At 37.3% G+C, this 17,118-nt stretch overlaps 1 pseudogene; it reads left to right on the forward strand.

Moving 5' to 3' along the window:
- The first annotated feature begins 320 nt into the window (after positions 1-320).
- On the forward strand, positions 321-12,952 carry LOC107718077 (myosin-7-like; annotated as a pseudogene).
- Positions 12,953-17,118: the final 4,166 nt, after the last annotated feature.

Genomic DNA, 17,118 nt, shown 5'->3' on the forward strand with positions numbered 1-17,118 from the left:
GGACCACTGAAAACTACAGATAAGCGAGGGGCCTAGATAAATAAATGAGTGAGTGATAGGTGAAGGGCCAAAGAATAAGGGATGGAGAATATGTATTCCTGTGACTCACATGAAAGATATTCAGCATTCCTGGCCATCAGCCCGAACTCTCACAATGGTGCTCCTCTAAGTGCCAGGGCACCTAAAGATTGGCTTGTTTTAGTGTGTTTGATGTGCTTATGCCAGGAGGGGGGCTCGCAGGTCACCTGTCCTTGGCCTTATAGGGTTAGGGCAATCGAGGTTATAAATCCCATCTCTGCTATTGTGCTGAATCTCGCCATACTGTCCATCGGTCCTAGTGGGTTTTCGTGTGAGTGTTCTTTCCTAGAACTATGTGTATTGTGCTATTGCTGTAATGTTTTTATGTTAAATTTATCATTACATATAGTTTCTGGGTATATTTTTCTCTGTATTTTAGGTGGAATCACAAACGCCTGGAGCCTCCATTAGCATCTGCTGTCTGTCAATAACCTTGGTAATTTATGTTGGTGATGCAAGCATTTGTTAAGATTGAAAATGACTTAAACTGCATTCTAACAAGTTCTTGTTTTTTACAATTGAAGGTTAACTATGGGTGATGCTCAAATGGCAGTTTTTGGGGCCGCAGCCTCTTACCTGCGGAAGTCTGATAAGGAGCGTCTAGAGGCACAAACTAAACCCTTCGACTTAAAGAAGGAATGCTTTGTGATGGATCCAGTGGAGGAGTTTGTTAAAGCCACCATCATAAGTCGAGAGGGTGACAAAGTCACTGTGGAGACACAGGGAGGGAAGGTCAGTGGAAAAAAGAACACAATTTTCCATCTGTTATGAACTTGTGAAAAAAGTAAACACCAAAGCTTCTGTGAATGTTTGATCGGCCACTACATAATTTTGATATTGTAATATGATCCGAGATCATTGCTGATATTAACTCCTTTTACATAGATATATAAAACATATAATATATGGTTGCATTTTTAAGGAGTCTTGAATTCTCAAATTCTCAAAATAGGCATTGAACAGATTAACAATATTTATGCTGAACATTGTACAGTTAAGTAAAGAATCATCTAAACCAAATTTTTTGACAAACCTTGTTGTTGGCTAAACCCACATCATCATCATGTTATCTGAAATTTTTTTTAATCAAAGTTCAAATGTATAATTTTATACATTTATGTTTTAAAAAATATACATTTTTATTTAATTTAATTTGCCATTGATATTTCCATCACAATTTCACAGTCCTCTTCCAGTTCTCTTGGGGTTTTCAGTTTTCCTTTATTTGTACAGACTGTCACTGTCAAAGATAGTGAAATTCTGCAACAGAATCCTCCCAAATTTGATAAAATTGAAGACATGGCAATGCTGACTTTTCTCCATGAGCCAGCTGTGCTGTATAACCTCAAAGAACGCTATGCAGCATGGATGATCTATGTGAGTATACAGGAGTCTCAGCTGCTTCTTTGAAACCAAACCTTTACTTTTATTTGAAAATTCTACTACCTTTCCTGTTATACAGACCTACTCCGGGCTGTTCTGTGTCACTGTCAACCCTTACAAGTGGCTGCCGGTGTACAATCAGGAGGTGGTTGTAGCCTATAGAGGGAAGAAGAGGAGTGAAGCTCCTCCGCATATCTATTCCATCTCTGATAACGCCTACCAGTACATGTTGGCAGGTGATACTCACAAAAATAACCAAAACCAAACAAAAATGATAAAATACACAAATCTTGAAATAAGCACCAATAAAATCAAAACCAAAAATCTATATTTCTGTTATTCTCTCCTTGTACAGACAGAGAAAACCAGTCTATTCTTATCACGTAAGTGACAAAACACAGAGCATACAAAAACACTATATTACTACTTTTGTTAAGAGTACAAAGAAGTCTTCTGTACTTCTGTTTATATGAGTAACTTTGCATAGATGCAGTAATCTTTTGGCAATGTATTAAAGGGATAGTTTACTCAAAAATGAAAATTGTATAATTTACTCATCTACTTGTCACTAAAACCCATATGGCTACTATTTCTACAAAGACATCTTGTAGAATGTCTAGGCTTCTCTTGTCCATACAATGAAAGTGGACTCTAAAACTGTTATATTACTATATCACAAAGGATTTGTGAAAAATAAAATGGACATCGACACCCTGCAAATTCAGAACACGCAATCATTCAGGATGCTGAGATATGGACATTGTGGTCATGTCATCCATTTCTCATAATAATACTGTTTTTATGACTTTAGTGGAGAGTCTGGAGCTGGGAAGACTGTGAACACTAAAAGAGTAATTCAGTACTTTGCCAGCATTGCAGCAAGTGGGGGGAAGAAGGACCCATCTGCTCAGAACAAGGTTCCACTTTAATGAAGGGACAAATATAGATCTGTTGACAAAGCTTTTAATGCAAACTGTTTTAAATATGTTTCACCTTCTTTTGTGGTTTGATCTTCTCATCTAGGGAACCCTGGAGGATCAAATCATCCAGGCTAACCCTGCCTTGGAGGCTTTTGGTAATGCTAAGACCATCAGAAATGACAACTCCTCAAGATTTGTAAGTGAATGTGTACTAAATCAAAATTGCAGGGCTTAGTCAATTTTATGCAAGATGGTGTAAGATGGCTCTTCTACATATTTTTATAGGGAAAATTTATTCGAATTCACTTTGATACAAGGGGGAAACTGGCATCTGCTGACATTGAAACATGTATGTCTTTGCTATCTTTTCACAAACAATCTTATTTTTTATTAAGTGAAAATGTAAATGATATATTAATGTGTACTACTTGTACATTATAAAACTACGTTCTTTCTATCTGTACAGATCTCCTGGAGAAGTCCCGTGTGACCTTTCAGTTAAAGGCTGAGAGAGACTATCACATCTTCTATCAAATCTTATCCAACAAAAAACCTGAGATCCTTGGTGAGCAAATTAAGCAACCTCATACTCAATCAATTCAAAACATAGATAGACTTGTAATCTTTTACTCTCTCACTTCTACTGAAACTGTATAAACAGAGATGTTACTAGTGACAGCAAACCCCTATGACTACTCATTCATCTCTCAGGGAGAGACCACAGTTCTTTCCATTGATGATACTGAGGAGTTATTGGCAACCGATGTGAGTATATTGTCATTAGATTTGGTTAAAAACCATGATGATATTTGGCCCCGTAATAGTAATGTCATGCTTTAAGTCAGTCAAATACCCAAGTTTTCTACTTTCACAGAGTGCCTTTGATATATTGGGCTTTACACAAGATGAAAAGAACTCTGTGTACAAGCTGACTGGAGCCATTATGCACTACGGCAACATGAAGTTCAAGCAGAAGCAGCGAGAGGAACAAGCAGAAGCTGATGGAACTGAAGGTAAGGAATGAAAGCTTACAGCAAAATGCAATAAATTCAAATGTCATGAAGAGCATGCACTGTAAAAAAAAATTCCATAAAATTTACGGTAAAAAACCGGCAGCTGTGGTTGCTGGAATTTTACTGTAAAAAATACAGTAGCAACCAAGCAGCTTTTAAATAATAACATATATAGAAGGTGCACAGTGTCATTCACACAAACACTATCATGGTAACAAACATGAAACTGATATAATGCAATAAACATAAATTTAACAACATTAGGTGTAACATACAACCCTAATATACAAAAATGATAAGAAAAAACTAAGAAGAAACAGTTATTTCAACAAAAAAACATAAAATTTGAAATGTAACGCAGGGAATCCTGGGAATGTCAATTTACGGTTATTCACTGTAAATTATACAGTCTTTTTCACTTCCAAAAACGGTATACTACCGTAAAATTACATGTAATGTCCAATACAGTTTTTCACCATATATAGTCGGGGAATTGACTGTTAATCATTTAACAGGTTTTTACTGTAGCATTTTTACAGTCTTTTACCGTTAAACTCACGGTCATTTTTTACAGTGTGTGAATAGCAGTCATGCTTTATGTAAGGAATCTTGATTTACAGATACTGACAAAGCAGCATATCTAATGGGTCTGAATTCTGCTGACCTCATCAAGGGTCTATGTCATCCAAGGGTCAAAGTTGGAAATGAGTGGGTAACCAAGGGACAAAATGTCCAGCAGGTCAGTAGTCATAATTCCAGCTGACAACAATGAGAGAATGAAAAAGCAATAAAACAAAACTTTTATGCGTTGATTATTTCAGGTAAACTATGCTGTTGGTGCCTTATCAAAAGCAGTGTATGAGAAAATGTTCCTCTGGATGGTGATGAGAATCAATCAGTCTCTAGAGACAAAGCAGCCTCGACAATACTTTATTGGAGTGCTGGACATTGCTGGCTTTGAGATCTTTGAAGTGAGAACTGAATGCTCAGCTTAACACACAATAAATTACTCTTCAGCATTTCAAGTATCTATATTTTTCAAACATAAAACTGATGCTTTTACAAATTCATTTACAGTTCAACACCTTTGAGCAACTCTGCATCAACTTTACCAATGAGAAACTGCAACAGTTTTTCAACCATCACATGTTTGTGCTGGAACAAGAGGAGTACAAGAAAGAAGGGATTGAATGGGTGTTCATTGACTTCGGTATGGATTTGCAGGCCTGCATCGATCTCATTGAGAAAGTAAGCAAAAATTACTACAACAAGTTTTACAACAAGCATTTCAATTAAATTATATATGCGTTTCTTTGACTTCACCATTCCTCCATATTCCTGATTCCTTCAGCCAATGGGCATCATGTCCATCCTTGAAGAGGAGTGCATGTTTCCCAAAGCTAGTGATGCAACATTTAAAGCAAAGCTTTATGATAATCACCTTGGGAAATCAAGCAACTTCCAGAAACCCAGGCTTGTGAAGGGCAAGCCAGAGGCTCACTTTGCCCTGGTTCACTATGCTGGTATAGTGGACTACAACATCAACAACTGGCTAGTGAAGAATAAGGACCCTCTCAATGAAACTGTGGTTGGATTGTACCAGAAGTCCTCACTGAAGTTGTTGTCTTATCTTTTTGCCAACTATGCAAGTACAGATTCAGGTGTGCTTGTAATGTCTTTACAAAAAATTACACTATCAATTTAAAGTGCCATCTAATTTAAAGTAATGTGAGGTCATGTGATATGTCAAAATCAAGCTATAAAGCAATAGTGTCCATACTGTGCCAAGGAACTCTTGTGGCATTTTAGCTCAGTCATTAAACTTTTATGAATAACTCCTAATTTACAAAACTCAAACCTTTGATTTATATTTTGTCCAGTCATGGCTGATGGTACAAGTGGGAAAAAAGAAAAGAAGAAGAAAGGGTCATCATTCCAGACAGTGTCTGCACTTCACAGGGTATATCAAAGGCTGCCGATACCTAAAAACTATTTGTTCTTTCCTAGTCAAATATGCCAACAAGTGTTTGCTTACAGGAGAATCTCAACAAGCTAATGACGAACCTGAGATCAACTCATCCTCACTTTGTACGGTGCATCATCCCCAATGAGACAAAGACTCCTGGTGCGATGGAGAACCCTTTGGTCATGCATCAACTGCGCTGTAACGGTGTACTGGAGGGCATCAGAATTTGCAGAAAAGGCTTCCCCAATAGAATCCTGTATGGAGATTTCAAACAGAGGTACCAAAAGAAAGAAAGAAAGAAAGAAAAAAGACCAGAAGTTACTGCAAAACTTGTTTAATTTGTAACTACTTCATTCTGTGATTCTGCAGATATCGGATCTTAAACCCTGCAGCTATCCCTGAGGGACAGTTCATAGACAGCAAGAAAGGAGCAGAGAAACTGCTGGGTTCTCTTGAGATAGACCACCAGCAGTACAGGTTTGGACACACTAAGGTAAGTCTTGTAAGGCCACCTTCTGGGAGTATGCAAAATGCTGTAAAATAAAAAGGTTGTGAACATAATGTCTGTTATTATTTTAGGTATTTTTTAAGGCTGGTCTTCTTGGCCAATTGGAGGAGATGAGAGATGAGCGTCTATCAAAAATAATCACTGGAATTCAAGCTAGGTCTCGAGGTCTTCTTTCAAGGGTTGAATACCAAAAGATGGTAGAACGCAGGTAACAATTATCCCATACATTACTTTACTTAAACTAGCAATGTGTGTTTATATGTGCTGTTGAATTTTAAATGTTGTTTGATTGTATTTTTTATGCATTCTCCGCAAATAAAAAAGGGATGCCTTGCTAGTGATTCAGTGGAATGTACGTGCATTCATGAGTGTCAAGAATTGGCCCTGGATGAAACTCTTCTTTAAAATTAAACCATTACTGAGATCTGCTGAAGCAGAAAAGGAAATGGCCAATATGAAAGAGGAGTTCTTGAAGCTCAAGGAAGCCTATGCAAAGTCTGAGGCTCGTAGAAAAGAACTTGAGGAAAAAATGGTTACTCTTCTTCAAGAAAAGAATGACCTCCAACTGCAAGTGCAGGCAGTATGTTTGTAAAACTTCATGTATAAAGGATTGGAATAAACAGTAATATGTATAGTTTGCATGAATCTTTTGAATCTTTTCAATGCAAACAGGAACAAGATAATCTCTGTGATGCTGAAGAGAGGTGTGAAGGTCTGATCAAAAATAAGATTCAGATGGAGGCTAAAACCAAAGAGCTCACAGAGCGACTTGAGGATGAGGAGGAGATGAACGCAGAGCTGACAGCTAAGAAGAGGAAGCTGGAGGATGAGTGCTCTGAGCTGAAGAAAGATATTGATGATCTGGAGCTGACTCTGGCTAAAGTGGAGAAAGAGAAGCATGCTACTGAGAACAAGGTTTAATACAAACAGCAATTAACTGTGAAAAGGAATGCCCATCTCTCATAAAAGTTTTAACTAATATTAGCTTCATATACACAGGTGTATACCTACTTGAATTAACTTAATTTTATCTCCATTAAAATGGAACAAAATGGTTTCCAAAGAAATAGCAATCTATTTTCCTAACAGGAATCTGAGAATCTCTCAGATGCTGAGGAGAGGTGTGAGGGTCTGATCAAGAGCAAAATCCAGCTTGAAGCTAAACTCAAAGAGACAACTGAGAGACTGGAAGATGAGGAAGAAATCAATGCTGAACTGACAGCCAAGAAGAGGAAGCTGGAGGATGAGTGCTCTGAGCTGAAGAAAGATAGTGATGATCTGGAGCTGACTCTGGCTAAAGTGGAGAAAGAGAAGCATGCTACTGAGAACAAGGTTTAATACAAACAGCAATTAACTGTGAAAAGGAATGCCCATCTCTCATAAAAGTTTTAACTAATATTAGCTTCATATACACAGGTGAAGAACCTGACAGAGGAAATGGCAGCTTTAGATGATATCATTGCCAAACTAACCAAGGAGAAGAAAGCCTTGCAGGAAGCTCATCAGCAGACACTGGATGACCTGCAAAGCGAGGAGGACAAAGTCAACACCCTCACCAAGGCAAAAGCTAAGCTAGAGCAGCAAGTGGATGATGTGAGTAATTATTATTATTATTAAGTATTATTTTGTTGTTGTAGCATATTTGTTTCAGCATTTGTTAAATCTGTTAGCTTGAGGGATCTCTAGAGCAAGAAAAGAAAATCCGAATGGATCTAGAAAGAGCCAAGAGGAAACTTGAAGGAGATCTGAAGTTAACCCAGGAGAGCCTAATGGACCTAGAGAATGACAAACAGCAGCTGGAAGAACGACTGAAGAAGTAAGACCAACTACTTTATTAGTATATTATTGTTGTTTTAAATGTTTTAATATCCTAATGATTTAAAGGCCATAATTTCATTTTCAGAAAAGACTTTGAAATCAGTCAGCTCAACAGTAAAATTGACGATGACCAAAACATAATTATCCAACTACAAAAGAAACTTAAGGAGCTGCAGGTACTTTATATGACCATATGATTGAATCTGTTCTGTTGATCAATGCACTGTGCATTTTGGAGAAAAAAAAAACTCAACTTCTGCTTTGTGCTAGGCTCGGGTTGAGGAGCTGGAGGAAGAGCTTGAGGCAGAAAGAGCTGCCAGAGCCAAGGTGGAGAAACAGAGAGCAGATTTAGCCAGAGAGCTGGAGGAGATCAGTGAGAGACTGGAGGAGGCTGGAGGAGCTACATCTGCTCAGATTGAGATGAATAAGAAACGAGAGGCAGAGTTTCAGAAACTTCGCAGAGACCTTGAAGAGGCCACTCTGCAGCACGAGGCCACTGCTGCCACACTGAGGAAGAAACAAGCCGACAGTGTGGCAGATTTGGGAGAGCAGATAGACAATCTGCAGAGAGTCAAACAAAAACTGGAAAAGGAAAAAAGTGAACTCAGACTCGAGCTGGATGATGTGGTCTCAAACATGGAACATGTTGTTAAGACGAAGGTATTGTTAATACAAGTAGTCATAAATAAGAATTTAAATTTGCTTCTTGCTGGAAAGTAATTTTCTTCCTAAATTATATACTTTGTTCAGGCAAATCTTGAGAAGCTTCAGCTGGACGACTCTCTTCGAGCCAATGATGATCTGAAGGAGAACACTGCCATTGTGGAGAGACGTAATACCTTGCTTCAGGCTGAACTGGAGGAGCTTAGGGCAGTTCTGGAACAAACGGAGCGTGGACGCAAACTTTCTGAGCAAGAGCTGCTGGATGTCACTGAGAGAGTACAGCTTCTGCATTCTCAGGTAAATCATTAAGAGTCTTTATGGATATTTGTTGTAAGGTTATATGATAAACGGTCATTGTAACACACATTTTCAAAATTTCATATATAGAACACCAGTCTCATAAACCAGAAGAAGAAGCTGGAGACTGACACATCCCAACTTCAGAGTGAGGTGGAAGAGGCAGTGCAAGAATGCAGGAATGCAGAGGAAAAGGCTAAGAAGGCCATCACTGATGCTGCCATGATGGCTGAGGAGTTGAAGAAGGAGCAGGACACAAGTGCTCACCTGGAACGTATGAAGAAGAACATGGAGCAGACCATTAAGGACCTGCAGCACCGCCTGGATGAAGCAGAACAAATTGCTATGAAGGGAGGCAAGAAACAAGTCCAGAAACTGGAGGCTAGGGTGAGTTCACAGTTAATTATAGAGTCCACTTCTTGCTCATTTAAGACAACATAAATAAAACAATGACTAATGCACTTCTACTGTATCACTCCTAGGTAAGAGAGCTGGAATGTGAAGTTGAAGCTGAACAGAAGAAAGAAACAAGCCGACAGTGTGGCAGATTTGGGAGAGCAGATAGACAATCTGCAGAGAGTCAAACAAAAACTGGAAAAGGAAAAAAGTGAACTTAGACTCGAGCTGGATGATGTGGTCTCCAGCATGGAGCACATTGTCAAGTCCAAGGTGAAAAAACAAGGTTTCTCTTCCTTTTTTTGGGGGGGGAAAGATGGCAAGATTCCATTCAGCCTTTAAACGTGTCATTAGCATAAGAGTCTTTAATTATGTTTTTTTTTTTAAACCTCTTTCTTATGTCTGTACTAATGCAATTTATCTAAATAGACAAATATGGAGAAAGTTAACAGAACTCTGGAAGATCAACTCAATGAATTCCGAAACAAGTGTGAGGAAAATCAAAGGTCCCTCAATGACTTTACAACCCAGAGGGCAAAGCTCCAGGCAGAAAATGGTAAATGAAGAATTTTGTTGTAACTATAAAAGGGTGATAATTGTATGATAACTGTTTTTTTTTTTTTTTGCCTGTTTCTTTCAATACATTAGATGAATATGCAAGGCGGTTAGAAGAAAAGGAATCATTAATCTCTCAGCTGACAAGGGGTAAGAACTCCTTTAGTCAACAACTGGAAGACCTGAAAAGGCAGTTAGATGAGGAAATAAAGGTAACATATACTTGTCCACATCTCCTATATTTCTACTACTGCTTGTACTTGTAATTTGTAATCTTATATAACAAAGTAATCAAACAAATCTTTTCCAGGCGAAGAATGCTCTCGCCCATGCACTGCAGTCAGCTCGGCATGACACAGATCTGCTCAGAGAGCAGTTTGAGGAGGAGCAGGAGGCCAAAGCAGAGCTACAGAGAAGCATGTCTAAAGCTAATACTGAGGTGGCTCAGTGGAGAGCAAAGTATGAAACTGATGCCATCCAGAGGACTGAGGAGCTGGAGGAAGCCAAGTAAGATAGGAAACCATTATATCTCTATGGACATGAATGTACTGAATATTGGGTCCCACTCAAAAAGACCCAGCATTGACTGCCCCATCCTACTTACGCCAGTGAAGTGAAGGCTCAGCTCATTTTATCTGCTAATTTTCAATAGTCTGTTCTTTTAATTACTTCCATGCAGGAAGAAACTGGCTCAGCGTTTGCAGGAGGCTGAGGAGGCCGTGGAGGCAGTAAATGCTAAATGCTCTTCCCTTGAAAAGACTAAACACAGACTTCAGAATGAAATTGAAGATTTGATGGTAGATGTAGAGAGAGCCAACACTGCTGCTGCATCTTTAGACAAGAAACAAAGAAACTTTGACAAGGTAGTATTTAAACAAGAGACTAAGACAACATTTAGACAAGACTGATAATTGAATTCTTTTGAATTCATGAGAATTCAATTACGAATGAATTCTTCCGTATAGAGAGAGAAAGATATTTCAGAAACATATATATTATACCAGTCAAAAGTTTGCACATACTTACATATTATTTATTATTACTCTTTTCCACTTTTTAGATGAATAGTAAAATCATCAGAATTATGAAATAAAACAAATGGATGTATGGGACCTTTGAATGCCCTTTGTCACCCTCACCATTCCATTTCATTCATAAAAAAATAAATATATATATATTATTTGACTATTATTAAAAAAACATCATTATAAAAATGTAATTTAAGAAAATTTTCTTTTCAGGTCTTATCTGAATGGAAGCAGAAGTATGAGGAGTCTCAGTGTGAATTGGAGAGCTCTCAGAAGGAAGCCAGATCTTTAAGCACAGAACTGTTCAAGCTGAAGAACTCCTATGAGGAATCTCTGGATCACTTGGAGACCGTGAAGAGAGAGAACAAGATTCTGCAAGGTTTCTTCATTGCTATTTTGTACATACTTGCACAAAAGTACAATTATGTATGGTAATGTCCAAATGGTAATGTTATTTTTCCTATAGAGGAGATCTCTGACCTGACTGAACAGCTTGGTGAGAGTGGGAAGACAATCCATGAGTTGGAGAAGATTCGTAAGCAACTGGAGCAAGAAAAGGCTGAGATACAAGCTGCTCTGGAAGAAGCTGAGGTAGGAGGGTGGTCACAAAAAATGATATGAAATGAAGTGCAATGATGACATGAGTAAGCTTATTCTGTTTATTACAGGGCTCTCTGGAGCATGAGGAAGGTAAAATCCTGAGGGCCCAGCTAGAATTTAACCAAATAAAGGCTGATATTGAGCGCAAGCTGACTGAGAAAGATGAGGAAATGGAGCAATCAAAGAGAAACCTACAGAGGACCATAGACACCTTGCAAAGTGCTTTGGAGTCTGAAGCTCGTAGCAGGAATGAAGCTCTCCGGATAAAGAAGAAGATGGAAGGAGATCTAAATGAAATGGAGATCCAGCTGAGTCAGGCTAACAGACAGGCAGCCGAGGCTCAAAAACAACTCAAGTCTATTCAGGCCCATCTAAAGGTAAAACAAATGTGTTACTATTTCATAATTCACTTTGTGTGTCTATATATTTATATATATATATATATATATATAGATAGATATATACACTAAAAATATAAAAAATATCAATATAGTCACTAGAGTGAAAAATTAAAGTGAAAGGACAAACTGAAAATACAATAGGATAAAATCAAACGTATGAAGAAGAACATGGAGCAGACCATTAAGGACCTGCAGCACCGCCTGGATGAAGCAGAACAAATTGCTATGAAGGGAGGCAAGAAACAAGTCCAGAAACTGGAGGCTAGGGTGAGTTCACAGTTAATTATAGAGTCCACTTCTTGCTCATTTAAGACAACATAAATAAAACAATGACTAATGCACTTCTACTGTATCACTCCTAGGTAAGAGAGCTGGAATGTGAAGTTGAAGCTGAACAGAAGAAAAGCAGTGAATCTATTAAAGGAATCCGTAAATATGAACGCCGCATCAAGGAACTTACGTATCAGGTGGGATTAGATGATTTAAGTGTATATGTCTAATAAAGATCAGAGTAAATAATGTACACCAAATTAATCTTTAGTTGTATGAACCTAGACTGAAGAGGACCGCAAAAACATAGCCCGTCTTCAGGATTTGGTCGACAAGCTGCAACTAAAAGTCAAAGCTTACAAAAGAGCTGCAGAGGAAGCTGTAAGTGCTCTTGAAATTCAGAGGTGTACTAGAGAGTTGCTGTGGATGGTGTTGTCCAAAGTATAGATGTCTTATGTGTCATGATTGCCTCCTGTAATAGGAAGAACAGGCAAACATTCACCTTGGCAAATTCCGTAAGCTGCAACATGAACTAGATGAAGTAGAGGAAAGAGCTGATATTGCTGAATCTCAAGTGAACAAACTACGTGCCAAAAGCCGTGATGTGGGGCCAAAGGTACAGTGGACACAATTAATTAATCATTCATTAAAATGTTAAAAAGCTCATAAAGTTGCTTGATTTCAGTTTGCATGGGACATATCCCACTCTTTTAATAGCCAATATGTATGACAGGCACCTTGATTTGCTACTTTCTAGTCAGTGGTAGATATTTATTACAGGGAGGGACAATCTCATTCTAGAGAGCCTCTGACTGGGCACAAATCTTTGAGTACAGGTTATGTCATCAATGTATTTGGCTTATTAAAGGAGAATTAAATAGCTTATAATACCTTTCCTTAGTAACTAATGGAGCCTACCTTTTCCCTTGTCAACATTTTCTCTCACAGAAAGGGTTTGATGAAGAATGAAGTCTCCTGGAAATCTTCCGAAATCACCTTCCCTTGCTTGCCTTTCTCTCTGTCCACTATTGTTTTCCCTCACGTTCATGAAATAAAGTCACTCTGTATCTAGTCTGTTGTCTTGTGTGTATATGGAGATTATTGTGCTGCTTTAAGTTACCACATCATATACTGTTATAATCAAAACCAAGCACTCTTCTGAGAATTTAATTTAATGTATTTCATATCTTCATATATTTACTGTTTTATTAATTTGACCACACAATATACAAAACAAAAAAAAACAAATAAACATTTGTATCCCCTTGTATTTGTATATTCTATTTATCAAAAGGTACACAGTGATCCCTCAGTGTATATAAGAGTTTCTCAGGCTCTTTTATAGCTGCGCCTCAAACATATAGAACTTTGGGCTCTAATAATGAAACATCCCCTGTGGAAAGTGAAAATAATAAATCACAACCCCTGGGTTTCAATGTGTTTTTTAAACTGCCTCAATGAGAGATATGAGTGTATGGAGTTCTAAATCGAGAAGCAATGTAACTGCAATGTAACAATGTAACTTTTTTCACATGTTGTAATTTCCACATGTTTTCATATGTTGTCATTTTTAATGTAAACAATAAGCATCGTGAACTCAATGTACTGAGCAGAATTTCACTGCACATGCTACATTACAGCAGGGATTGGGGGTTTTAAGTATCGCAGAGAGCAGTGCTATATGTATAAAATGGAAAGAGATATAACAAAGCCTTTGGTTCTCAAAATAGATTGGACAGGAATGGGACAACAATGAACAAAAGACAGCTGCACTGATACTTCAATGTGCCAGACCATCTTTATACTTAGATGCATTTCATGTACAGATATTACAAAAATGTGCACAGACAAATCCTGTAGAAACAACCAAGGGCTATTCTGCTACAAAACAGAAACACAAAAGCTAAGTTTTTTTTTTTCCAGTTATTTTTAAAACAATCTTTTATTTTGATGTCTAGATGTAACCATGCTGTCTAGATGTAAATGACCTCAGGCCAGATCTCTCAAAGGCCTCAGTTTCGTCCTTTGTCTCGCTGAGTAGGTGAGAAGTGCATCACCAAGAGGGGTGAAAGAGTAATAAACTAATAAGGAATATTTATAGACTCTAGAGTCTCATTAGCTTTTGCTTTGGACATATTAAATACACAAGTTGCATGTATTTGTAATTCTGGTAACACTTTATAATAATTTTCATGAATAAATCTCATTAACAAACATTATATAATGCTTAATGGATCAATAAGTTAATATATGTTCAAAGAGTTAGAAACGTGAGGTAATGTGCTTGTTAATGTTTGCTAATACACTTATTAAACATTAGATAATGTTTAACAAATCATTATTTCATGTAACTTAAAATGCTTACAAATGTAATTAAACTTTCAAAACATGATCAAGCACTTATTGAATCTCAACATATGATTTTAACAGATGTTATAAAATGATTAAAAGCTTGTGTTAATACTCAACACCTTTGCTGCTAGTGATACAGGTAGGGTTAGGGACAGGTTTGATGGTATGGGTAGATTTAAGGGGTCAATTTGATTATTATAAGGGAACACGGTCCAATCTGTTTATATTATATTGCTTTGATAAATGAACACGTATTTTCTTTTTAAAAATGATTTGTTTTCCCCTGTTTATTTATGATTCAAGGAATATCTTGTTTAATGATATGCTGAGGAGTAGTATACTAATGTGAGAGTTGAGGCAATAAAAACATTTTTTTGCATCAAAATTACAATCTGTTATGTCTTTAGCAAGCATTTAGCTAAACTTAACCAGCCACCCTTTACACAAACCTTGTTACATTAGCTAAAAGTCCAATGCCCTTAAAGATACTAAATGATTAGTAATCGCTTATAAACATTTACAAATGATGAATAGTTTCGACTTTAGATTGGCTACTGCAAAAACATGAACAAATGATTAATAAAGATGTGTGAATAGGGTAAATTCAGGTCTTTTGGGACACATTTTGCCATCTAGATGACTGCTCAGTGATTAGTAAACATTTATAAACATTTGCAAATGGTGAATAGTTTCGACTTTAGATTGGGTACTGCAAAACATGAACAAATAATTAATAGATTATTTGTTAAGATGTGTAAATAGAGGTCTACACAACAAACAAAGACCAACAAATCAAAATCTGGTAAAATCAGGTATGAACTGAAAGTTTACTGACATTTGTAAGCATTTCAATTTACATTAAATAATCATATGTTAATCATTAGGCAATGTTTAGTAAGTTCATTAGTAAACATTAACAAGAACATTATCTCATATTTCTAGCTATGTGAATATATATTAACTAATGATCTGTTAAGCATTCTATAATGTTTGTTAATGATTTATAAATGAAAGTTATTATAAAGTGTTACCATTTCTGGCAACAGTACAGTTTGGGGATATGTGTGTAATCCCATGACAAGTATAATTAAGCAGCCAGCTGGGATTACACATTCATGGGTAACAGTGATTTCATTTTATGACCAGTGAGAACAAAATGAATTTTAAAGCACATACCTGTGTGTCAGAATAACGTTCCTAATGTTAAGTGCTGCTCTAGAGGTCATCGTTATCTTTACTGAGTCTTCAGCAATGGCTTGGTATTTCTCACTTCCTTTTGCACTTTGATGCCAGTCATCGCTTAAAAGATGTGGCTGGGTGTCAGAATAGAACAGTCTTATCACTTGTCATAGGCACTTAACTCCTTGTTTATCTGTTGACCCTTACTGCATGGTAATTGTCAAGGATCCTCACCTTCAGTTATGTCAGCCAGTTGTATGTATCAAATCCTATTCAGTCTTATTCAAATACTCTATAAATGGACAAACAGTTATAGGAAAAATAAACTATATTCCATTTTGATGACAATAACTTGACAATATTATTATTATTATTATAATTATGCACTTTTGTATTTACCTTTAAATGCCATTTCAGTGTTTCTGTCTGCATTAATTTCTATGAACAGAATGTCCACACATGAGGCCTATGGATTACTGCCCCTTTCATCACTCACAGTTGCAACAAATTCCAAGGACATTGGAATGGAAATACCAACATGTGTACCCTCAAACAAAGAATGAATAAGAGTACAGGACTCTATAACATTACAAGAATTTTAGCATACCATAAAATATTGATGGGTCTCTGTGTATACCCGTCACTTGGTTTTATTTATGAAGAAAGACACCTACAATGGCCAGGTGGCGGGCTATAGTTGATCCCAGGCAGAGACATAAAATAAGGTCCAGAGGCTCACAGTATGATGTGGTTTCACCCCTCAATCAGTGAGATCCACTCTGCAGGAATTTCACAGGGTTATCTTTGTCCTCAAAAAAACAATGGGTTGTCAACAACATGGGTTGTGGGGGGAGACACTTGCTGGCTGGTGGATGATAATGAAGTATGGCACAGCCATGGCCACAGTCTACATTGTTCCCTACCCAGGGGACTCCAGTTTTCTCTTTACTTTTTTATTGTACTACCATTATCTTTTTTTATTGAATCTGAAGTATGACACCTGTGACAGACCACTGTGTGTGCTGTTCGACACTTGTCGCCTGGATAATCTTGCAGACTAAGATGCTTAATATAGATGCAGACTCAGAGGGCATCTGATATTGTTGTTTGCGACTCTGCAAAGACTGACAAAAAACACAATGTCGCATATTAACACCCCCCTAATCTCCCTGGGTAATTGAGAGCCCACATGGCATGCAGTTCAAACATATCACTTTACTGAAATCTGATACCTTCTCCTGAGTATTCTAAACAATGTTGGATGACAAATATAGAATTCCATCTAAAGTTTGTTAAGACATCCAGCATTTGAATCCCTTTGTTGCCTGTTAAATCCTCATGTGGCAGTAAAGTAATGCAGTGATGGCTTACCACAAGAACACACAAATGGAATTTTCCATAAATATCTTGCTCCTTTGTCCCAAGTTTTAGAGTAATCTTCACCTCAGATGCCTATTCTTCAATAGACACCTTCGTCTGGCTTTAATTATTCACATTTCATTTAAGTGCAAACCACTTAACTTTTTTAGCTGACCTAAATTAGTGCTCTGCTGTCAGCGTGAACCTAATATGGAACACTAACAAATCTAACAAAGGCTTAACTCACCTAGCAGGTTCGTGTTTCTCCCTAATACCCCTAACTACCCTCATTGTACCCTAACAGTGCTCAGACGCAATAGCATTCCTGCCTT

This window comes from Sinocyclocheilus rhinocerous, unplaced genomic scaffold, assembly GCF_001515625.1.
Source record: "Sinocyclocheilus rhinocerous isolate Xijiao unplaced genomic scaffold, SAMN03320098_v1.1 scaffold480, whole genome shotgun sequence".
NCBI lineage: Eukaryota > Metazoa > Chordata > Actinopteri > Cypriniformes > Cyprinidae > Sinocyclocheilus > Sinocyclocheilus rhinocerous.